This window comes from Protopterus annectens, chromosome 1.part0 (genome assembly GCF_019279795.1).
Source record: "Protopterus annectens isolate FY-2018-M chromosome 1.part0, PAN1.0, whole genome shotgun sequence".
Classification (NCBI taxonomy): domain Eukaryota; kingdom Metazoa; phylum Chordata; order Ceratodontiformes; family Protopteridae; genus Protopterus; species Protopterus annectens.
This window is the reverse complement of record NC_056725.1, coordinates 668,299,569-668,325,079: the sequence shown is the minus strand read 5'-3', so window position 1 is coordinate 668,325,079 and position 25,511 is coordinate 668,299,569.

Below are 25,511 nucleotides of genomic sequence, written 5' to 3'. Positions count from 1 at the left end.
CAAAAGCAACCTCAAATCTTTCCTAAAAGAACATTGGCTATGTTCCTGTACCAAACCTGACTAATCCTAAAAATACCAATACTACCCATACTATCCTGCTTTTTTTCTCTCTCTTCTTTACTACTACTGTCCTAAACTATAGTACAGGATCTCCTCACTGTAACAACCATAGCTATGAACTTCCACGAGCATATTTACTCGATATTTCTTTACCGACATATGGAGCCTATAATATCAGCATTGATAATGTCCTAAAATCATATGTTTTTATTAATCTACTTGTCATAGGAATTACTTATGTTATAGCTAATTTTTAACATGATGTCTCTTCATATTAAGAAAATCTATAAACTGTACACACGTAACTCAAACCTAAACACTGTCTCACTTATGTATATGTTTTCCTTTTTACCTGGAACATTATTGCTACTGTTATATCTCTACTTCGGACTACCTGACCATGTTATTATGAAATTGTTATATGTCAAACCTAAACCTTGTCTCAATTATGTATACGCTTTTCTCTTTTTTCCCTGAACTTTCATGCAACTGTTATGTTGAAACATTTTATACCTTACCATGTTATGTTGCCTTTTTGAAATGTAACTTAATACCTGTTTAACTGTGGAGCTTTTCTCCCCGGGTCTCTGCTGAAAAGGGATATGTATCCAGTTGGACTAACCCGGTAAACAAATGTAAAATAAAATAAATAAATAAATAAATGTTGGTACTGATGTTTCAAGGAGGACAAGTATGTTCCAGGATGAGCTTCCGAGTAAGCTTATATATGTCAATTTTTAACTTTTTTTTTGTATAATAAAACTTTGAAAGTAATAGTTCAGTTGTTTTAATTTTTTTTGGGGGGGGTATGGATAAATTGATACCGTTAACAACATTTTCTGGTTCATTACACATGGGCTTTGAGTGGAGGTGTCAGCCAAGTTTCATTTAAAAGTATTGTTAATGGACATATAAAGGCAAAACATTGATCGCTCTGTGTTATTGGAATTGTGGTGATAGTGTCCTGACCGGTTTGTAGTCATTCAGGCAAGAGGGACTGGCTGTTTTGGGAAGAAGGATGATATTTGTTACCTTGAATAATTTCTACAGCAAGGAAGGTGTTGAAAATATCTGCCATAACTGAGCATAGTTGATCTGCACATCCTTTTAGTACTTTGCCCAGTATATTTTCTGGGCCAGCAGCCTTCCTGGTGTTCTCTTTCTTTAGCTGACCTCTCACTTCCTCAGAGTTAAGACTGAGCACCCCCTCATTCTGGTCAGTGGGTAACCTAGTTGCAGGCAAGTTATTTTTCTCTTTAAATATGCCAAAGAAGGAGTTCAGCCTGTCCAGGAATTCAGTGCTGTTATCACACTAAGCTGCCCTGGTTTGATAATTGGTGATCTGTTGTATCCCTTGTCAAAGACTCCTAGTATCCTTCTTGTCCTTGAGATGACTCTGTACCCTCCTTCCATACTCCCTCTTAGCCTCCTTAATGCCTCTTTTTAGATTTGCTCAGGCTTCACTTAGACCTTCCTTGTCTTTTGACTTGAATGTTGCATTCCTTGCCTTCAAGAGCTCATAGACTTTACTAGTGAGCCAAGGCTTTTGGTTTGCTCTAATTGTGATACTTCTGGTGATATATATGATCTCTACACACTTTGAGATGTACGCCATTACTGCTTCTGTGTAGTCATCTATGTTTACCTGTTGGTCCGGTATGGCTGCCTCTCTGAATACATCCCAGCAGGTACTGTCAAAAAAGTCCTGGTGATAATCCATTTATCTCTTCTACCAAACCCTGATATGCTTCACCGTGGGCTTTTCTCTAATCAGAGGAAATTTGTAGACTGGTAGAAGCAAGATGGAAAGGTGAGTGGAGTTTCCCAAATTAGGTTGTTGTACTGCAGGGTTGTTGTACTTGCCTCTGTAAGATTATTAAACCTTATCTGTGGAGAATGAATGCAATGTCTGTCCATGTGTGGAGTGTAAATGCAGTCCCTGTCCCTGTGTGGAGTGTGAATGTAGTCCTTGTTTCTGTATGCACTACAAATGCACTCCCTGTCAGTGTGTGTGGAGTGTGAATGGGCTCCCTGTCTCTGTGTGATTATTACTAATTCTATGTGGATTATGAATGTACTCCCTCTTTCTCTGTGAAGTATGAATATAATTTCTATCCTTGTATGGAGTGTGAATGTACTCCTTGACAATGTAAAAGGTTCATCACCCAGGCCCCTGCTTCCAAATGTTTCATCTCCCAAACTACTGCTTACACTTATCAAGGGTATCAGAACTTGTCAGAGATTTGGGATGCATGGCTAGGTTTAAAAAGGCCCATGCGGTCATTAGTCTAGTAAACACCTATGAACCTATGTGTGGAGTATGTATGTACTCCCTGTCCCTGCAGGAAATTGAAGGCTCTCACTGTCTCCTTGTTCAGTGTGAATGTAATTCCTGTCTTTAGGTGGAGTATAAATGTACTTCCTGTCTATGTGTCATGTGTGAATGTACTCCTGTCTCTGCGTGGAGTATAAATGTATTCAATACCACTGTGTGGCATGTGAATATACTCCTTGCTTCAATGTGATTATTATTACTTTTGTGTAGAACATGAATGCATTCCCTCTGTCCGTGTGGATTGTGAATGTTCTCCCTGTCCCTCTGTGTAGTTTAAATGCACACTCTCTCTCTCTCTCTCTCTGTCTAGAGTGTGCATGTACTCCCTGTCTCTGTGTGGAGTGTGAATGTACCCCCTATTTCTGTGTGATTATTATTCATTCTCTTGAGTAGTATGAATGTACTCCATGTCACTGTCTGGACTGCAAATGTACCCCATCTCTCCGTGTGAAGTGTGAATACATTCCCTGTCATTGGGATGAGTGTGAATGTACTCCCTGTCTCTTTGTGGAATATGAACGTACACTGTGTCTCTAGTGGAGTGTAAATATATTCCCATCTTTGGGTGGAATATGAAGGTATTCCCCTGTCCTGTGTGGAGTATGAATGTATTCCCTATCTCTGTCTGTGTTTTATCCAAAGTGCGGAGTATGAATGGGCCCCCATCCCTGTGTGGAGTATGAATGTACTACTGTCTCTGTGTGAAGTGTGAATGTACTCCCCAACTTGTTGTGGAGTCTGAATGTACTCCCAATCTTTGTGTGGAATATGAATGCACTTCCAGTCCCTGTGTGGAGTATGACTGCACATCCTGCATTTGTGTGGAATATGAATGTACTGCCTGCCTCTGTAAGGAATGTGACTGTAATCACTGTCTCTTTGTGTAGTATGAATGTATTCCTTTTCATGGTGTCTAGTGTGAATGTACTACCTGTCTCTGTGTGACTATTATTCCTTCTGTGCAGAGTATGAATGTACTCCTGTCTCTGGAGTGTGGATGTACTACCTGTCAATGTGTGGAGCATGAATGTACTCCCTGTCTCTGTGTGGAGATTGAATTCTCTTCATATGTCTTTATGGGGTAGAATGGACTTCATGGCACTGTGTGGAGTGTGAATGTAATCCCAGCCTCAGTGTGATTATCATGCTTTTGTGTGGAGTATGAATGTATCCCGTGTCTCTGTGGAGTGTGAATGTACTCCCTGTCTATTTGTGGAGGATGATTGTACTCCCTATGTCTCTCTGGGTTAAATCTATGTGCTCCCTCTCTCTGTGTGGGATATGAAAGTATTCCCTGTCCATCTGTGTAGTATGAATGTTCTCACATTCAGAGTGTGGAGTGTGAATATACTTTCTGTTTCTATATGATTATTTTTCCTTCTGTGTAGAGTATGAATGCACTCCCTGCCTCTCTGTGGAATATGAATATACTCCCTGTCTCCACACATGAATGGTATGAATCCACAGCCTGTGTCTGTGTGGAATATGAATGTACCGCCTGTCCCTGTATGGAGTGCGAAAGTATTCCTGTCTCTGTGTGGAGTATGAATATACTCCTTGTCACCATGTGTAATGTGAATGTACTCCCTCTCTCTGTGTGGAAGGTGAATTCACCACATATGTCTTTGTGGAGTAGAATAGACTTCATGCCACTGTGTGGAGTGTGAATGTAATCCCTGCTTCAGTGTGATTATTATACATTCTGTGTGGATTATGAATGTACACCCTGCCTCAGTGTGATTATTATACATTCTGTGTGGATTATGAATGTACACCCTGACTCTGTGTGATTATCATTCTTTCTGTGTGTGGTATGAATGTACTCTCTGTGTTTCTGTGGAATATGAATATACACCCTGTCTCTCTGTGGAGTGTGAATGCACTCCTAGCCCATCTGAGGAGGATGACTGGACTCCTGATGTCTGTGTGGGTTAAATCTATGTACTCCCCATCTCTGTGTGAAGCATGATTTCTCTCCATGTCCTTGTGTGGATTGTGAATGATCACCCTGTGTCTGTGTAGAGTGTGACTGTTCTCCCTGTATCTGTGTGTATACGACTGTTCCACATTCAGAGTGTGGAGTGTGAATATACTCCCTGTCTCTACACATGAATGTACTCCCTGTCTCTGTATGCAGTATGAATGTGCTCCCTGTCCGTGTGTGAAGTATGAATGTACTCCATTATCCATATGTGGAGGATGCATCTACTCCCTATATCTGTGTACTCCATGTATCTGTCTGGAGTGTGAATTTACTCTCTGTCCCTGTGTGTGGTAAGAATGATCTACTTGTCTCTGTGTGGAGTGTGAATGTACTTCATGTCTCTGCATAGAGAGTGAATTTACTCCCTCTTGGGTCTGATTATTATTCTGTCTGTGTATAGTAAAAATGCACACCTTATCTCTATGTGGAGTATGAATACACTCCTTGTCTCTGTGTGGAGTATGAATGCACTCCCTGTCTCTAGGTGGAATATGAACATACTGCCTGTCTCTGTATGGAGAGGGAATGCACTCATTCTCTATGTGTGGAATGTGAATGTAATTCCTGTCTCTGTGTGGACTATGAATGTACTCCCTATCATTGTGTGGAGTGTGAATGCACTCCCTCTCTTTGTGTGATTATTATTATTTCTGTGTAGATTATGCATGTACTCCCTGTCTTTGTGTGGAGTGTGAATGTACTACCTATCACTGTGTGGAGTATGAATTTACTCCCTGTCTCTGTGAGGAGTGTGAATTCACTCCATATCTCTTTGTGAAGTATGACTGTACTCCCTATCTCTGAATGGAATAGATTGTACGTCTTGTCACTGTGTAGAGTGTGAATGCAATCCTTGCCTCTGTGTGATTATTAAACATTGTGTGTGGAGTAAGAATGTATTCCCTCTCTCTGTGGGAGTATGAATGCACTCACTGTCCCTGTGTGGAATATGAATTAATCTCTTTGTCTGTGCAGTATGAATGTACTTCCAGTCTCTAAGTGGTGTGTGAATGTACTCCCTTTCTCTGTGGGGAGTATACATGTACTCAGTTCCACTGTATGGGGTGTGAATATACTCCTTGCGTCTATGTGATTATTATTCCTTTTATGTGGAATGTGACTGCACTCCACTCTCTGTGTGGATTTTGAATGTAATCCCTGCACCTGTGTATAGTATAAATGTACTCTTTCTCCCTGTGGAGTATGAATGCACTCACTGACTCTATGTGATGTATAAATGCACTCCCAGTCACTCTGTGGAGAGTAAATTACTTCCTCTCAATGTGTTCAGTGGGAATGTAGTCCTTTTCTGTGTGATTATTATTCCTTCTGTGTGGAGTATGAATTTACTCCTGGTCTCATTGTGGAGCATGAACATACTCCCTGCCACTGTGTGGAGTAAGAATGTACTCCCTGTCCATGTGTAAGGGATAAATGTACTCTCTATGTCTGTGCAGCTTTTATCTATCTACTCCGCTGTCTCTTTGTGGAGTATGAATGATCTCCCTGTCTCACTGTGGCGTGTGAATGTACTTTGTGTCTCTGTATGGAGTATGAATGCACACTGTCTTGATGTGTCGAGTGTGAATGTACTCCCTTTCTTTGGGTAGAGTATGAAGGTATTCTTCCTGTCCTTGTGTGGAGTATTACTGTATTTTGTGTCTCTGCCTGGATTTTATCTATGTACTCTCTTTCTCTCTAAGTGTGGAGTATGAATGTATTCCCTGTCTCTGTGTTAAAAATGAATGTACTCTCTCTTTCTGTGTCAAGTATGAATGTACTCCCTGTCTCTGTGTGGAGTAGGAATGTGCTCCCTGTCTCTGAGTGGAATGTAAATGTACTCCCTGTCTCTGGAGTCTGAATGTCTTACTCCCTCTGTGTTCAGTATGAATGTGCTCCCTGCCCCCATGAGGAGTATGAATACACTCCTTGTCTCTGTCTGGAGTGTGATATGAATACACTCCTTGTCTCTGTGTGGAATATGAATGTACTGCCTGTCTTGGTATGGAATGTGAATGCACTCCTTGTCTATCTGTGGAGTGTAAATGGACTCCCTCTCTCTGTGTGGAATATGAATGTACACTGTGTCACTGTGTGGAGTATGAATGTACTCTCCACCTTTGGATGTAGTATGAAGTTATTCCCCTGTCCCTGTGTGAAGTTGAATGTATTCCCTATTTCTGTCTGGGTTTAATCTATGTACTCTCTCTCTCTAAGTGTGGAGTATGGATGCACTCCTTGTCTCTGTCTGGAGTATGAATGTACTTTCTGTCTATACTTAGAGTACAAATGTACTCAATTCCACTATAAGGAATGTAAATATACTCCTCTATGTGTGATTATTAGTCCTTTTGTTTGGAGTGTGAATACACTTCCTCTCGCTGTGTGGATTATGTATGTACTACCTGTCCCTCTGTGGAGTGCAAATGTACTGTGTCTCTGTGGAATGTGACAGTACTCTCTGTGTGATGTATGAATGTACATAGGCACCAGAAGCTGTTTAAGACTGGGGGAAGGGGTGTGAGAGGAGCACTTGGTGATCTAAAAATGGCAATTTTTTAAAACTATGTACTACCACAACATAGGTTCACTTGGAGGAAATTTTAAGCTTAACCAATTCCCTTTTGGTGCTTGAATTAACATTTCCTGATTGGTCTTACTTATCCCATGGCTGATAATTGTATATTAGCTCTAGTGAGAATAAATATGATCATACCATAGATAATTTGAGGGGACCCATGTAAGGGATGCAGCATTTAGGAATTGCCTCTATCCATTAGTGGCATGAGGTGCAATCCTAGAGTATGTCTTCCTATTACCTATCCTTAGATCTAAGTTGCATTTGAATATGAATAGCAAGGAGCTTTGTTTTACTTGAATGGATACTCTGTTCTGGAACAGTGGTAGCCTCTGTGGTATATATCCATCTCTCCACAACATTCAGTTTAGATACCTGAACTGAGTATTTCTGATGCCATTTGACTTGTTGATGTTCAGTAGGGCCATCTGTATAAGGTCAGAGGATGCCTTGTATGCTAGACATGTCACCTCTAAGCACTCTGTAGGACAGTGAGTATAGTGATAAATCTTTGAGGTGGTCCATGCAAGACCTATTGTTTAGGACTTGTATCCTTTTAGTAAGGTATCTCTGTGGGTATTCCAATTGTTGCATGGGTCTGGACAGATACTTGCCGAATTGAGCATTATACAAAATGATTGACCTAATGAGGGTTTTGTAAAGGGATACAATAACATCTCTAGAGCTAGTCACACTCAATTTGTTCATAAGCTGTGCAATATAGAAAGACTTTCTTATGGCTCTGGGCACATGTTGGTCAAAAGTTAGGTCGCTGTACACACAAGTTCCCAAATGCCAAACAACTGGGTCAGTTTTCAGGGGGCACTGTCAATTTAGCAGTTCCCTGGAGTAGATAACTTCCAAAAGGATATGATAATATATTTTTTGGCATTTCATTTCAATTCATGATTCTGGCACTAGTTATTGTTTGGGACAAACCTTCCTGCATGATCGTTAAGTCATTTGGGGATTCAATAACTGCTCCTAGCTTGCAGTCATCTCAAACTTAGTTGGACAAAGCCCTTTGGTATTTCCTTTTATTTATTTTTTTTACCTTCATCCATTGCTTTGGTGACAAGAGTAAAGCTTAAAATTTGCCCATGATTTTAAGACCTTCACAATTTCTCCAAATTATTTCCCTAAAAGGTTGAGGAATCAGAGCATATGTTTGATTGTTCCTGATTTTGTGTCATATTTTTGGTCTATTCCTCATGTGTGTGACTTTCTGGAAAATTTATAAGGACTGCAAAACTTAAATAATGATAGACACTTGAGTTTCAGACAAACACTGAGCCATTTGCTAAACAAACAATATTGTCTCGCAATGAAAACAGACTTAACATGAGCAGTAAACTTCTCTGCCCTTAAAACTCACATTCATTGAAACGGCATGAAAACCCACATTCATTTTGCATCTGGCCAGTGGAGGACTAACCTTACCTCTGGGCTGTTTTCAAACCATAGGCTCCTTACACATTTTTAGGGCCATGCAATCATGTATGCGTTCTTTGATTCACCTTTCTTGATTGTATTAAATTATATTCCTTGCATAATACAGCACCACTTGTTAGAATGTACTTTAAATATGTAGTTTTTAACAGTCTTCTAGTAAGCAATGAAACAAAATGTATGAACCAATAATGACAAAAGTACCCATTTCAGAAAATTTTAGCCATAAAAGGCCACTCAAACTTCTGTCATTAAAATTCATCATCAGCAGATATGCAAAATCTCTGTAGAAGTGAGTCATGTAAATAATTACACATTAAAGGGATCTGTAACTAATGAAGAGGTTGCTGCTAGCAAAGAACTTTTCTTTGTTTCATTCACAAATAAAGTGCCCATTGCCCTTGAAGAATACATTGCATGTGTTACGCTAAAAAATGGTTCATAGGTTCATAGGTAGGTACTAGGCTATCGGTCCAAGGGAAACACAATAAGAGCACCTGGATGAAGCTCACGACACACCTTCTTAGTAATTCAACAAGGGCCTAAGTAAGCCTAGCCCACAAGGTTCTCTGGCTTACGCCACCCAAGAAAGTTATCTTCCTGTGCCCCTGTCAAGCAGAGCTACAGATGTGATCCCTGGGGTATATTTCCTATTTCCCATCCACTCATCAAGATTTTTCTTGAAGAGTTCTAATGAGGAACTTTGCTTGACATAAATGGGTAGCTTGTTCTAGAGTATGGGAAGTCACTGGGACAGGAATGTATCCATCCAGTATTTCCTGTTTATTGTGGTGACAAGATTTAGGTCCCTAGAGTGTGTAGGTTGGAGGGATTGGGATTTCTTTAGGTATAGCATGTCCAACACCTCTGGGTTTGACATAGCTTTATATGATAGGCAGAGATCACTTTGGAGTAGGTGATATGCTATGGAGTAAAGCTGGAGTTTTTTGAGACGGTCAGTGTAAGGCATTTATTTGAGGCCAGTAATCCTCTTTGTGAGGTACTTCTATGGCCTTTCCAGCTGCTGCACTCTATAATGGGTCTAATGAGTGCCGAGTAGAGGGGAACAGTGACCTCTTTTTTCCTGGATTAGAATCCTTTTGTGATGAGATGTGCCTCATAGAAGAATTTCCTGACTTCTGTAGCGATGTGATTATCAAAGGAGAGACTAGTGTCCACCTGGGTCCCAAGGTCTCTTATCACACATTCGGCATTAAATAGACTGCTGTTTATGTGGTAGTTCATGGGTACAGAGTTTTTATCAAAGGGGATGATGATGCACTTTTTGGCATTGAGCTTGAGGCCATGCCTCTGACACCAGGCATCTGTCTCAGTGAGGCCCTTCTGTAGGATGTCCACATCATTTGGGGACTTGACTATGGCTCCTAGTTTGCAGTCATCTGCAAACTTCATTAGCCAGAGGCATTTTGTGTTAGCCTGTACTTCACAGAAGTAGATACCAAACAGGAGAGGTCTCAGGACTGAACCCTGTGGTACTCCACTTGTCACTGGTTTGAAGTCAGATTTGTAGTCTGCAACTTCTACAGTGTGGGTTCTGTCAGTGAGCCAGTTGGCAACTCATCTTGTGATGTAGGGATTTATACCTAGTTTAGTGAATTTAGTTATAATTCCAGAATAGGGGATGGTGTCGAAAGCTTTAGTGAGGTCAAGATAGGCTGCGTGAACCACTTTACCCTCATCTACGGCTTTGGTGACTGCCTCAAAGAAATCGATCAGGTTCGGAAGGCATGATCTACCTTTCACAAACCCGAACTGGGAGGGGTCCAGAGTTTGGAGGTTACCAATGTCTTTGTTTATGAGTTCTATGATGATACGCTCCATGGCCTTGCAGACCAGGCTCATCAGTGCCTCTGTGAGGAGTATAAATACACTCCCTGTCTCTGTCTGGAGTGTGGAAATACTCCTTGTTTCTGTGTGGAGTATTAATGCACTCCCCATCTCTGTGTAGTGTATGAATGTACTCCCAGTCTTTGTGTGAAATATGAATGTACTCTCTGCCCCTGTGAGGAGCATGAATACACTCTCTGTCTCTGTGTGGAATATGAATGTACTCCCTGTCTCTGTATGGAGTGTGATTGTATCCCTGTCACTCTGGTGGAGTATGAATGTACTCCCTGTCTCTGTGCAGTATGAATGTACCCCATCTCTGTGTGGAGTGTAAATGTACTCCCTGTCTCCATGTAAAATGTGAAAATACTCCCTGACTCTCATTGCAGCATGAATGTACTCCCTCTTACTGTGTAGAGTTTGAATGTGCTCCCTGTCTCTGTGTGATTATTATTTACTGTGGGAAGAGTAGGAATTTACTCCTTGATTCTGTGTGGAGTGTGAATGTGCTCCCTGTTATTATGTGAAGTACAAAAGTACTCCCTGTTTCTGTGTGGAGTATACATTTACTGCCTGTTTTTGTGAGGTGGGAATTTATTCCCTGTCTTGGTGTGGAGTATGAGTGGACTCCCTGTCCATGTGTGGAGGATGAATGTACTCCCTATGTTTGTGAGGGTTTACCTATATACTCCCTGTCTCTGTGTGGAGAACAAATGTACTCCATTTCCTTGTGTAGGGTGTGAATTTACTCACTGTCGCCATTTAGAATATGAATCCACTCACTGCCTCTCTGTGGAGTGTGAATATACTCCCTGTCTCTGAGTGTGAATGTACTCCCTGTCTCTGTGTGGAAGTAAATGTGCACCATGTCTCTTTGTGGAATTTGAATGCAGTCCCTGTCTATGTGTGGAGTTTGAATGCACTCCCTTTCTCTGGGTAGAGTGTGAATGTACTCCCTGTTTCTGGGTGAGTACAAATGTACACCCTGCCACTGTATAGAGTGTGAATGTACTCCTTGTGTCTGTGTGATTAGTATTCCATCTGTGTGGGTAAAGAATGTACTCATAGTCTCTGTGTGGAGTGTGAATATCCTCCTTATCCCTGTGTGGACAATTGATGTACTCCCTATGTCTGTGCGGAGTATGAACATACTCCCTGTCCCTGTCCATATATGTAGGGTAAATGAACTTCCTGTGTCTGTGAGGAGTGCAAATATACTTGCTGTCACTGTGTAGGATGTGAATGCATTCCCGGTCTCTGGGTGATTATTATTCTTTTTATGTGGAGTATGACTGTGTTTCCTGTCTCTGTGTGGAGAGTGAGTTCTTCCATATCTCATTGTGGAGGATGAGTGTACTCCTTATCTCTGAGTGGAGCAGGATGCACTTCTTGTCACTGTGTGGAGTGTGAATGTACTCCCTGTCTTTGGGTGAAGTATGATGGTATTCCCCTGTCCCTGTGGGGAGTATGAATATATTTCTTCTCTCTGTCTGGGTTTTATCTTTGTACTCCCTCCCTACGTGTGTGGTATGAATACACTCCCTCTCTCTCTCTGTGGAGTATGAGTACACTCCCTGTCTCTGTGTAGAGTGTGAATATACTCACTGTCTCTCTGTGATGCATTAATGCAGACCCTGTCTCTGTGTAGTATGTGACTGTACTCCCAGTCTTTGTGTGGAGTTTGAATGTATTCCCCGTCCCTATGTGCAGTATGAATACACTCCCTGTCTGCATGTGAAATGTGAATGTGTTGCCTGTCTCTGTCTCTGTGTGGAGTATAAATGCATTCTGTGTCTCTGTATTGAGTATGAATACACTCCCTGTCTCTGTGTGGAATACAAATGTACTGCCTGTCTCTGTATGGACTGTGAATGTTCTCCCTGTCTCTGTGTGGAGAGTGAATGCACTCCTTTTCTCTTGGGAGAGTGTGAATGTACTCCCTCTCTCTGTGTGGAAGTAAATGTGCACCATGTCTGTGTGGAATTTGAATGCAGTCCCTGTCTATGTGTGGAGTTTGAATGCACTCCCTTTCTCTGGGTAGAGTGTGAATGCACTCCCTGTCTCTGTGTGAGTACAAATGTACACACTGCCACTGTGTGGAGTGTAAATGTAATCCCCGTCCCTGTGTGCAGTATGAATGTACTTCCCATCACCGTGTGCCCTGTGAATGCACTCCCTGTATCTCTCATTATTATTCATTCTGTGTGGAGTATGAATGTATTTCCTTTATTTTTGTGGAGTATGAATGTAGGATCTGTCACTGTGTAGAGTATGAATGCGCTTCCTGTTTCTGTGTGATTATTACTCTTTCTGTGTGGAGTATGAATGTACTTCCTGTGTTTGTGTGGAGAGTGAATTCACTCCATACCCCTTTGTGGTGTATAATTGTACTCCCTATTTATGAGTGGAGTAGAATATACTTCTTGTCATTGTGTGGAGTGTGAATGTACTCCCTGTCTTTGGGTGGAGCATGAGGATATTCTCCTGTCCCAGTGTGGAGTATGAATGCATTCCCTTTCTCTGTCTGGATTTGATATATGTACTCCCTCCCTAAGTGTACAGTATGTATGTACTCCCTGTCTCTGTGTGGAGTACAAATGTACTCAATTCCACTGTGAAGAGTGTAAATATACCCTTTGCCTCTATGTGATTATTATTCCTATTGTGTGGAGTGTGAATGCACTCCCTCTCTCTGTGTAAATTGTGAATGTATTCCCTGTCACTCTGTGGAGTATAAATGCTCTCTCTATTGAGAGAGAATGTACTCCCTGTCTTTGTGTGGAGAGTGAATGCATTTCCTCTCAATGTGTGCAGTGGGAATGCACTCCTTCTTTGTTTCATTATTATTCCTTCTGTGTGGAGTATGAAATTACTCTTGGTCTCATTGTTCAGTATGAATATACTCCCTGTCACTGTATGGAGTATGAATATACTCCCAATGTCTTTGTAGAGTACTCCCTGTCCATGTGTGCAGGATGAATGTACTCCCTGTGTATTTTGGGTTTTATCTATGTACTCTCTCTATGTGGAGTATGAATGCACTTCCTGTCCCTATGTGGAGTACAAATGATCTCCCTGACTCTGTGTGGACTATGAATGTACACTGTATCTCTGTGTTCAGTCTGAATGTACTCTCTGTCTTTGGGTGCAGTATGAAGGTATTACACTCTCCCTGTGTGGAGTATGACTGTATTCTCTATCTGGGTTTTATCTATGTACTCTCTTTCTCTGTAAGTGAGGAGTATGAATGTACTACCTGTCTCTCTGCAGAGTGTGAATGTACTACCTGTCACTGTGTGGAGTATGAATGTACTGCCTGTCTCTGTGTTGAGTGTGAATGTACTAACTATCACTCTGTGGAGTATGAATGTACCCCCGTCTCTGTGGGGAGGGTGAATTCACTCCATGTTTCTTTGTGAAATATGAGTGTACTCTTATGTCTGGGTGGTGTAGGAAGTTCTTCTTGTCACCGTGTGGAGTCTGAATGTAATCCTTGTCTCTGTGTGATTATTAAAGCTTCTATGTGGAGTATGAATGTACTCCCTGTCTCTCTGGGAGTATGAATGTACTCTCTGTCACTAAAAAATGATAATTAGTACCATCATATGTGACATACAATAAATTAGCACAATATAAATAATTTATTTCTACTTTTGCATTAAGTATACTTTTGAATGATTAAAAACTATAACTGATGATTGCTCCATGTAATCCTTACAATATGCATATATACACATATGCATTACATATATTACATAACACATATACCTAACCTTGCCCCACCTACCCAACTATACTCCAATCATACATTACATATATACCTAACCTTGCCCCACCTACCCAACTATACTCCAATCATACACCTCTTCCTCCTAACTCCACCCATTCACCTGACCACATATCACAAACACAATCATTCTGCATTACCAACACATACTCTACCCCTTCCTCTCTCCTTACTCCCAATCATCCTACCTCCTTACCACACACCCTTCCATTAAGACATCCCCCACCACTTACAATTCCCACATCCAAAACTTAGTAATCCTTGTCACATCTTTATTCTCTCATACATCCTACTCCTCTCTTTAACCCCTCTAGCCTTACCTATACTGCCCACCCTCACTCACACTCCATTTCTCACCCCATATTATACAGCTATGCATCTTCTACCCATCTTTCTCCTTACATTTACTATCTACCTATCTCTCCTTCTAAGACTATCAGCATTTCACACAACTTATCTTTCCCACTCACCCTTCTACATCATCCCACACTCACACCCTCCCCAGCTACTCAGCAATCAGTTCTTCTCTTTACAATACTGATGAAATCTTACAAAAAAAAAACTGATCATCCTCTCCCCATAACATAGCCTTTCTTGCCACTATGTCCACAAATATAACCCAATAAAGAAGCCCCTACCTAACACCTTCCACAACCCAAAAAAGAAATCCCCACCTAACACCTTCCCTATTTTCTGTAACCTGGTCCTGTGTGGCGACATACATCCTAACCCCAGCCCTTCTCCTCCTCACACAACTCCCCCAACTCCACTAAATCCCTACAATTCACCACAGTTAATCTCCAAAGCATTAGAAATAAAATTCCACAACTGCATGCATGGTTCAGTCAACATAAACCTGACTTTACTGCCATCACTGAAACCTGGCTAAAACCATATATCAAAGATTCTGAATTTCTACCCCTAACCACTCCTGCCTCAGAGCTGACAGATAGACTTCATAAAAAAGGTGGAGGCATTGCCTTATTATTCCCAAGCACATTTACAGTAATTCCTTACTCTAAACCTATTCCCTTTTTTTCCACTGCACAGCTGCTTGTTACCTACCTAAAACGTAATGACTGTAAAAGCCTTTGCATCATAGTCATATACATCCCCCCAGGCAACAATATTCCCATTCTTGAAGAAATTCTTGCCTGGGCAGCCAACAACATAAAAAATGAAACTATGATTTTAGGTGACGTTAATATTAACTGGTTAGATATCTCCAGTAATAACCCCTCTACTGATATCAACCTTGATATGTACACTCAGCTAATCTCAGACATCACCAGACCTGACAATAAAAAAAAAGGATCAATCTTGGATTGGATCTTGGTTTCTGACCCAGATAAAATCTCCTTCTCCGGCACACTCCCAGACAGTATTAGTGACCACTCACCAGCATTCATAATATGTAAGCCCACCTCTATACCAAACATACACCAATATCGACATACCAGAGATCTATCCCACTTCTCCCCTGATATCCTCAATGATGGCCTGCAGAACACTAACTGGAGTCTACTGAAATTTCTTCCACTCAGTGATGCTGTGGAATTCTTTAATTCTACATTTCTCAGGATCCTAAATAGTCTTGCCCCACTCCGGCTAAAATGAATCAAAGCTAAACATGCCAGCTGGCTTGCAAAGTCCACAAAGCAAGGCATGTCTTCTAGGGACAAAGCCTGGAAAGACTGGCAAAAAAAACCTCCTTTTAACCTCATGCAATGTAAGCAACTTTGCAATCAGGGCAAACACTATATTTCAAAAATAAAAAAATACTTCCAAGGTATCCAGGATTAGCATAGACAAAACCCTAAGAATTTCTGGGGTGCAATAAACTCCTTACTCCACACAGGAGCTAACAATAATCCCTGCCCTAACCCTGAAAAAAACACCCTCTGAGATAGCCTCACTCTTTGACATATACTTTATCGACACCATCGAAAAACTAACTACCACCTTCCCACCCATTAACACAGACCCACAAATACCATCAGTATATATCCCCACAAGCCCTCTACCTATTTTCTCACTATCACCCATTCCCACATCAACCATCCAAAAACTTCTTCATAAACTAAAACCATGTACCAACGCCCCAGATAACCTACCTGCAGAATACTTACAACTAGCTGCCTCCTTGATTGTATATCCTGTCAGCATCCTCCTTAACAGGTCCATTCAAGAATCATGCATACCTGATATCTGGAAAAAAGCATTTGTCCTCCCACTTCATAAAGGCAGCAAAAATTTAGAAATCTCAAACTTCCATCCTATCACCATTCTTTCCCCCATCTCCAAACTACTAGAGAAGTGTATTCATACTCAGCTCCTAAGTCATCTGGTAAAATACCAAATACTCTCCCCCCCCCCTACTCAACATGGCTTTAGGCCTGGATATAGTACCAAAATTGCTCTAACTTCCTTCTTGGACACAGTACATAGAGCCCATGATGCTGGCTCCATAGTCTCTGCACTCTTTCTTGATTTATCTAAGGTATTTAACACCATTTCCCACTCCCTTCTGCTTAACAAACTCTCTAACCTCAGCCTATCTCCTCCTACCCTACGATGGCTTACTAGCTATCGCAGCAATAGGCAGCAATCTACTAAATGGCAGCACTCTTCTTCCTCTTTCATCAATACAAACACAGGTGTCCCCCAAGGTTCAATTCTGGGTCCTCTCCTATTCAGTATATTTGTTAACGACTTTCACAACACTCACCCACAGTAATGTTATCCAATATGATGATGACTCAACTATCATCTGCTCTTCTAAATCTCCCACTGCATTATAGCATCTTATCCAAGAAGCTTTTACTTCTACTGAAGCCTCGATATCCCAGAACCATCTTGCCCTTAACCCAACTAAAACTAAACTCTTAGTATTTACCCCCACAAAATCTAGCCCTATTGACAAATTACTTTTCACTGTTCATTCCCAAAACAACACCACCATTGAAGTTGTCCTTAGTACCAAACTGTTGGGTGTCATCACTGATGACAAATTAACTTTTGACCTTCACATCTACAGCAAGATTAAAAAAAAAAACATTAAAAGCTAGGTGCCCTTTATAGGCACAGCTACTTTCTTAGCCACTCTGCTAAAATAGCCCCGGCCTCATCCTTCCTGCTTCCTACTCTTTTATATGGTGCTCCCATCCTCACCAATCTACAGTCTTCCTTAAAATCAAAACTAGACTCCTGCCACAACAAAGTCACTAAATTTGCCACAAATGCAACATTTTTCACCCACCACTGCTCCTCTTTGCATCAACTAAATTGGCTAGAATCCCTTCACTATCTCACATTTCTACAATTAACTACAGCCCACAAGATAATCTACCGACCTGAAACCTGCCCTTCCCTGTCCTCCATACTGACCATGTACCATCCTAATCATCACCTCAGATCTGAAAACAAAATGCTACTTTCAGTCGATAAATCCCAGCTCTCAGATGGCCAAATGTTGTACTCTTATACTGTCTCTAAGTTATGGAATAATCTCCCCCTTTCACTCAAAACTATCAGTAATCCTACCTCCTTTAAAAAAAATCCCTCAAACTACATCTCTCCTCTCACTGGCTGTGCTCCTGCATCCCAACAACTTATCTCAACACCTGATTTCTCTCACTGGACTCTCAAATGTAACCCTTCAACTACAAACACCTCCTCTCCTTCTCTCTACCTTACATACTCCTTGGCTGTCACTGTAGCTTGACTCTTCCTCCTCTAGCCCTTCTTTCTCCTCCTTTATTCCCCTAAGTCTGCTACGTATTCTGCAGATATATTTATACTTGTGTGTTATTTGAATGTATGCCGTCTGTACCTTAAATGTATACCTTGATTGTAAACATAATCACTGTTGTTGCTATTATTTTTCTTTTTTCTTTCAATGTGTAAGTCCTGCTCATCATACTTAGTTCTGTGTGTGACTATTTCATTTTGTATGTAATTAATGTGCAGCTTTTCTCCCCGGGCCTCCACTGAAAATATGCTCTTTCTAGGCCTAGTGGACTTTCCTAGTTAACAAATGCAATAAATAAATGATACAGATTAAACAGCATGGCATGCATGGCAATTTTTGTTGAAATTATTATGTAACCTTTTCAAATATATTTACCCTATATTTGTTACCTGCGGGATTTGAGCCCACACCATCTGAATACATTATTATAACTGACACTTACAGTTGGCTTGAGCTACAGACTGAAGCATGCCTGCTTGATTTTACAGTTAGATATGCATGTTTAATTTTCTACTACTGTATAGAACAGCAGTACTTCAGCTAACGTAATACTTATGCTGTGCTGTGCTGCATACAGATCCGTTGCTTCCCTAAGTCAATCAGCATGGGCTTCCCTGTTCACTGCAATCTCCTGGGTGGTTGTAGAATAAGAAGGAGAGAAAAAGAGAAGAGCAATATGCAGAGCAGTCTTGCCTGTATCCAGCTTTCTATCTAATTTAAATTATCTGTATCTGTATACTTACAAAACTGTGGGATGTCAGCAGTCCTAAACTCATCCAGCCACTGGTTCATTGTATCCTGCTAATGCTTTTGAGGTCATTATAGTGGTGCCTGCATTGCTGTCCAGTATGTGGAATGCCAATTGCACTAGAGGCAGCTTTGATGAGACTATTCCAAACCTCAGATTTGCACTGAAGCCAAGTATATTCCCCCTGAGGCAGCCTTCAGCTGCGGCACTTTACAAGGAGTTCAATAAAAATTCTGGACTCCTCCACACCCCACCTTTGAGCCCTAAATTGAGCACCTTCCTTTCTAGCGCCAGAGATGTCTGTTCAGGTCAAACAGTAGCAGTTGAATGTTTTCCCACCAATTCATGTTATCATATTTAATGCTAGTGCTCAAACCTGAACAACCATGACAACCATATTTGCATGACATTAAGTGGAGAACAACAGTGCCAAACAGAGAGGAAAGCAGTTTTTGAAATAGTAAGGTTAATTTTATAGGTAGCATTAGTTTATGGGTTGGTTGTTGCTGTAAAAGTTATTTAATTTAACTTTGAAGATGTATTGGGGGCACATATTTTATGACATGACACGCTTTATGTGACTTTGCACACTGATAAGATGAATTTGCACAATGTGGGATTCAAACCTATGCAGGATAGACAAAACATATTCTTTAACAAAAGTGAAATTGCATCCTTGTCACCAAAGAAGTGCTTCTTAGAAATACTCATTAATTTTATACAAATACAAATAAACATGATAGACTGATGGGTTAACCATGCATGTGTGTGACCTGACAAGATCCTGGCTTATACAGTCACGTGTGTATGAATATCATTGAAGTTGGAAATCCATCCAAAGCCAGAAATGCCAATTATAATTATAGACACATAATTGTCAGTATACCGCCAGTCACACATGTAATTCATATACGCTCTAATGCTATACATATTGTTATTTATAATTGGTTATTTTTTGTTTACATTGTTTTATATATTTTTAAAACTGAGTGGACAAGCTTTAAAACATTCGGACTGTGCTAGATTAGAACATTGGCTCACCTGCATTATGAGCATTAACTTACACCAGTTGCCACAGGGAAGGGTAGATTATAAGTGTAATTTTTGCAGTCATTGTTGTGCAGACTGCTCATTGCAACTGAGACCTTGTTTATCAGATGTGCTCATTAGTTATACACATACATGAAAATTGAGTGTTTAACCATGAATGTATGTGACATGAACGTTCAGAAAATAAATGTGTAATTTTAGAACCATAATTGTACTGATACCCACAGTTACACATGTAATACATTTCTGATATCCTGTATATGATCAATGCACCTGCTATAGATAATTATTCCTATGTGTAAGTATTTTTCTACTGTTAATTTTTATATAAAATAAAGTAGAATATCAGTAAGAACATTTTGGCCTTAGCTAAGATTAGAGTCCAGGCTCAGCTGTCCTGTAATCTTTAACTTGCAACTGCTGCCACAGGAACAACTAGCAACAGCTGTATATTTTCACATTCATTACTATTTATGTGTGCTGACCACCACATAATGCTGCCTAGCATGTTTGCACGGTGGTAAACAATACATGATACAATCCATTTTGAAATTGTCTACTGTCTGTTTCCTGTCTGCAGGTGTTCTGCACCTACAGTTATTGTGGAAGCTTGCGGACTATTGAACAAAGCTGTTTAGTGGGTTTAGGTGATGGCAAACAAAATGTGCAACAATGTATTATTTTTCAAATTTAAAATGTCTGCTTCATGTGTGGGCTATTAGCCAAAGGTAACCAACATACAAATGTGACAGGCAAAGCCCACCTTCAATTATCCTTCTAAAAAGTATTTATTAGGTTACATCTTTAAAAGATAAACATGGGACTTGAACCATGATCTACAGGCACCACATAGGGCATGGTTTACTACATTTACTAGGTGTATTACACACAGAATGGAGTCACATCTGTAATTTATGTGGTTTTTATCATAGAAGTACATTACATGAATTTGATTTATCCATTTCACTGTGTTTGCACTAAGCCCTGTGCCGCACACATATTAATATTAAAAAAACAACATGATAAAAATACATTTTGGCACACATTAAAGATTTTTTTGCACAAGGGCAGCTGCAGTGGTGCAGCAGTTAGCATTGCTGCCTCATAGCAAGTGGTTCACTGGTTCAATCCTCTGCTGGGGTACCTCCTGTGCTGAGTCTGCATATCCTCCCTGTGGTTGTGTGGGTTTTCTCCAGGTGCTCTGATTTTCTCCCAAAGACATGCTGTAAGTGGATTGGACACTCTAAATTGGCCCTAGGTGTGAATGTGTGCATGTGTGTTCCTTCTGTGGAAGGTTGGGTGCCAGGCTTGCAACTGAACACCATAAAACTCCACTGCCAATCATGAGCAGACAGGTGATCCACTGTGGCAACCCCTAACCAGGAAAAGCCAGAAGAAGAAGAAGAAAGATTTTTACACAACTCTGGATTTGAACTGTCAGACCAATGAACCTACAAAACACAGTAAGGGTGTATTTTCCCCTCTTAGCCACAGAAACAACTTTGCAACAGGAATGCAAATCATTGTGCATACATGCAAGTCCCTTTTCATCCACAGTATTAACAAGACATATAACACATGTACACTCTTAGTCATTTGTACTTGTTAATTACATATTGACTGATCACACAACCATTTATGAGTATTGTTTGCAGCAATACAGTTGTCTTCTCTTTGTATTGTGTTCATTCTTCTCTTATCTGAGTTGTAATCTCAGACATGCAGTCTGTAGGGTGTTTTGTATCATTGTCCTTAAAATGTATGAGAATATCACATGATAATAATATACAGTTTTCAACAAAGGCAGAGAAGTTTGGCTATTTGTGAGCAGAAACTGAGAAATGTGTGCTGCTCACTTCCATTTAAAACCATGATACAGTTAATTCTACACTTTGTGAGTGTACCCTGAGTGACACACCTACTACAGGTAAATAAATCTGAATTGTTGCTGTGTTTTCCTTCTCCCTGCCAGTAACCATTCACAGTTGTAATCCATTATCAGCAAACACCAAGGGAGTTCCTGCACTATGTTTACACGTGCTACACAGAGCCAAAAGTTTTGGATTCAGCATTTCTAATGAGTTCACACATCATTTGCATCTTCACCATGTTCACAGGCCTAAATCTACACTATAAAAAGGTAACCATGTAGCTAGGGAACTTGAGGGTAAGGAGAATTGTATATATGGGTAACACAGAAGAAAATTGTTATTAATTTGGATTTATCTGCACAGAAGACTTCTGATCTTGCTAAGGTATGATTACATTTTTCAATTACATTCTGGATTTGGTCACATGTTACTAGGAAAGTAATTTTTATATATGTGCAATAGCAAATGTAACTTTTTATCTGTATGCACTGCTAAGTTTATTGATTGTGCAGTCATTATTGTCAGGGCATTTTACTTTTTCAAATACACAGCCTTATTAACTTTCATCACAAGTGTTATTGTTGCATCTATTTACCTTACACTCTTCTATGTAATTTCAGTGAAATGTAAATGCCCTGTACTGTCAATGACACAGGGATGTTAGGCTTCTAAGATGGCCCATAGACACCTCTAGGGGTATGCTGGGCACAGGTATAGGTGACTGGCATTCATATAGAAATGATTTTTCTGTTGTAAATGTTTACACGTTTTGTGAGAACTTTTTGAAAGCACTTAGAACAATTGACTGATGTGTTTTCCTTGCTTGGTGCAAATTGTCATTTGCCTGTTGTTTTGAGGATGGGGGAGTCAAGTTTCATTTGTGTGTTTCCACAACCAAAAACTTTTCAAAAAAGGTTTGCTCTTGTTATTCTTTGTTTTGGATCAAATTTTGGTTTGTGACTGTGATATGTTACAACCACATAACCTTTTATATTGTAATACCTAAAAGTTTTGTTTTTCTCCAGTGGGTGATATTGAAAAAATAATATATGTGTATATATAAGCAGGACTTTTATTTATGTGTAGTATCCTTCTTTTTGTTTTATGTCACCTAGGATTATGACACCCAAATGTCCCAATCTCTGTAAACTGCATTTCAGTGAATCTGAAAATGATACAATTGTCCAAGCATTTAGGCAACATTGTGCCTTTCTGCTTGAGACAGGACGTGAGGATATGTCTGGCAGAATGCAGATTTGAAACCAGATAGTGAATGATGTCAATGCCCATAGGGGGACACAGCAGAACTTATGATCAGGTGTTGCACAGGGCCACTGATATGATTTCATCACCCCAGAGGACAGCAGCTGCAGTGTTCTGTGGACAACTGACTACAGAGATGGGGCTGCTACAGAGCCACCACCAACACCAAATGAGTTGCTGTCCACTGTCAGAGATCCAGAGAGCCCAGTGGAAAGTGCACAATAGCCCATGTGATTGATGTTGCTGCTGATGTTTTAGGGAGGACAAGTATGTTCCAGAATGAGCTTCCAGGTAAGCTTATATATGTCAATTTTTATTTTTTTTGTATAGTAAAACATTGAAAGTAATAGTTCATTTATTTTATTTTTTGGGGGGTATTGATAAATTGATACAGTTAACACATTCTGGTTCTTTACACATGGGCTTTGGGTGGAGGTGTCAGAAAAGTTTCAGTTAAAAGTATTGTTATTGGACATATAAAGGCAAAAAATTGGTCCCCCTGTGTTATTGTAATTGTGGTGATAGTGACCTTACCTTTTAATGTCTTCCAGGACCATCCTCCCTAGCAAGTGTGGAGTCCTCTGCACATGATAAGCCAAACATTTTTATTTGAGTACTGATGAGCATTTGATAGAAATATGCATTTATTTGTGTGTGAGGTGGGTGTCATGAGGGAGTGTGTATGGCTGTACCATCTGTGGCACAGATGGTACAGCAGTGCTAGTTTCTTAGCATATATTAAATTGTAGTGTAGGTATTAATGCATTCTGTGTTTGTTGCTCATTATCACAGATGATCCTGACAGTGGGAGTGTAGGACTCTTACCACCTGATGTCAGAGTATCTGCAGACTGTGATGACGATGATGATGATGATGATAGTGACCAAACAAAGGCATAGTTTTTGATTCAGAAGTTGTCAACCTCAGTGTTGAATTCATTCAGTAATCCCCTGTGTTTCATCAGACACAGCCAGGCAGTAAGTCTAAGTATACCTTTTTCAATGAGCCCTCAGATATTGGACAGGTGGAAGGTGAGGCACTTGATCAGGGTAGTCTAGTTACTGTGGCGTAAGTGCAGGTTGACTCTGACCATAGTCAAAGTGTGGTCAAGGTGCCACACAGGAGGGTTCTTACAGATGCTCAGAGGAGGCTTACTGTCGACCCTCAATTGATCCTGGTGTGTCTTTATGTGTATGTATGTTTAGGGCCATCATGCAGGTGCAGGCACATTCCAATAAGGCCTCCAAAGAAATGCCTAAGGTTGTAGATGTGGAACAGGCTGAAATGCGTGACTGTTGGTGATTTAATAGATAGGATAAATGACATGATGGACTGGGGGGGTGTCTATGATGGCATGCCTGCTGGGGGGGGGTGGCATCCACATGGCTATTAAGTCAGTATCATCGTCTGATGTTAGCCAACATGGCCATGCCTGATCACACTCCCATAGTGGTACTACTTCCACTGCTCAATCAGTGGTTGAGGTGTCCACACCCAGACATGGTAGGCCATGGGGTCATGGTCATGGGTGTACTAGTGAGAAGAGCTCATCCAGCAGATATCTGTCGCATCCAGGTTACAGCAGTGCATCTCACCATCAGCATGAATGAGCCAGTGCAACTCCTGGCTGAGCCAGTTCTCACAGTCATTGATGATGACTATGAACTGTCACCTCTACCATGCATGGCTCACACCTATCTGACATACCAAGATGTGGAGCTAGCACAGAGCTTGGTTTTGTTCTTGCAGACACTTACACACACATTTCACCTTGAGTGACTATGCAGATACACACATATAACAGTTACATGGTTCAGTCCTGAGGTTTACATCTCATTCTGTCTTAGTGACCATTTAATACTTAATCCAAATGTCTACTTGTCTGTCTTTCTTACTCACAAGCACTCACTACCTTTTGTGCCAGTCTTGGCCTCCTACCCTCTCCCCCAAACAATACCCTGTGCAAATAACTATGCCATCACCATGTTTCTATCATTTGGATTCAAGGATGAATAAGTCATTTGTCTGATGCCCAAGGTGCATAGCTGACTAAGTGCTTAGTATATAAGCATTTGTGATGCTCTTTTGTGAATTTTACTGCTTTCTTGCAGGGTTTGGTAATATGTACATCACTCAACCTCTTAAACCAACAAAGCTGGACCAAGTCATAAATAAAAGTAGGACAAAGGCCCAAAAATAGTGACAATTTGGTCTTACAAATTTAGAAAGTTGATAGAATAACAGGTTTTGCATTTATCATGAATTTTCTGAAAGATATGAAGTCTAAAACTGAAATGTTTGTCATTATTTTCTAACGTCAGTCTTTAATGATTTGCCACTACAAAATTATGAGCCCAAACTCAGGACATTCTGTGAAAATCTATACATTTGAGAGGTATGAATGTGTGAAATCGTTGATGCATGAGACATGTTAGTTGACAGAAAATTCATGTATTGAAGACTACTTCAGAAGCTTGAAGTTTCAAAACTTCAAACTTCAAAAGGCCGAGACCATAAGATTGAAGTTTTGAAACTTTGAAAATGCAATAAAAAAATTATAAAAAAATAAATTAAAAACAAGTTTTTTTTTTTTACATTTTTGCAGAGGGGTCAAGCCCCCTGCACCTCCTACACCCCCTGCTAAATAAATATACCAATTCTAAGATTGCACTACAGTGAGGGAAACCATAAATTTCCCATTCCATGCTGTACGTCAATCTCCATTCAAAACATTCGAAGTTTCAAAACTTCAATCTTATGGTCTCGGACATTTGAAGTTCGAAGTTT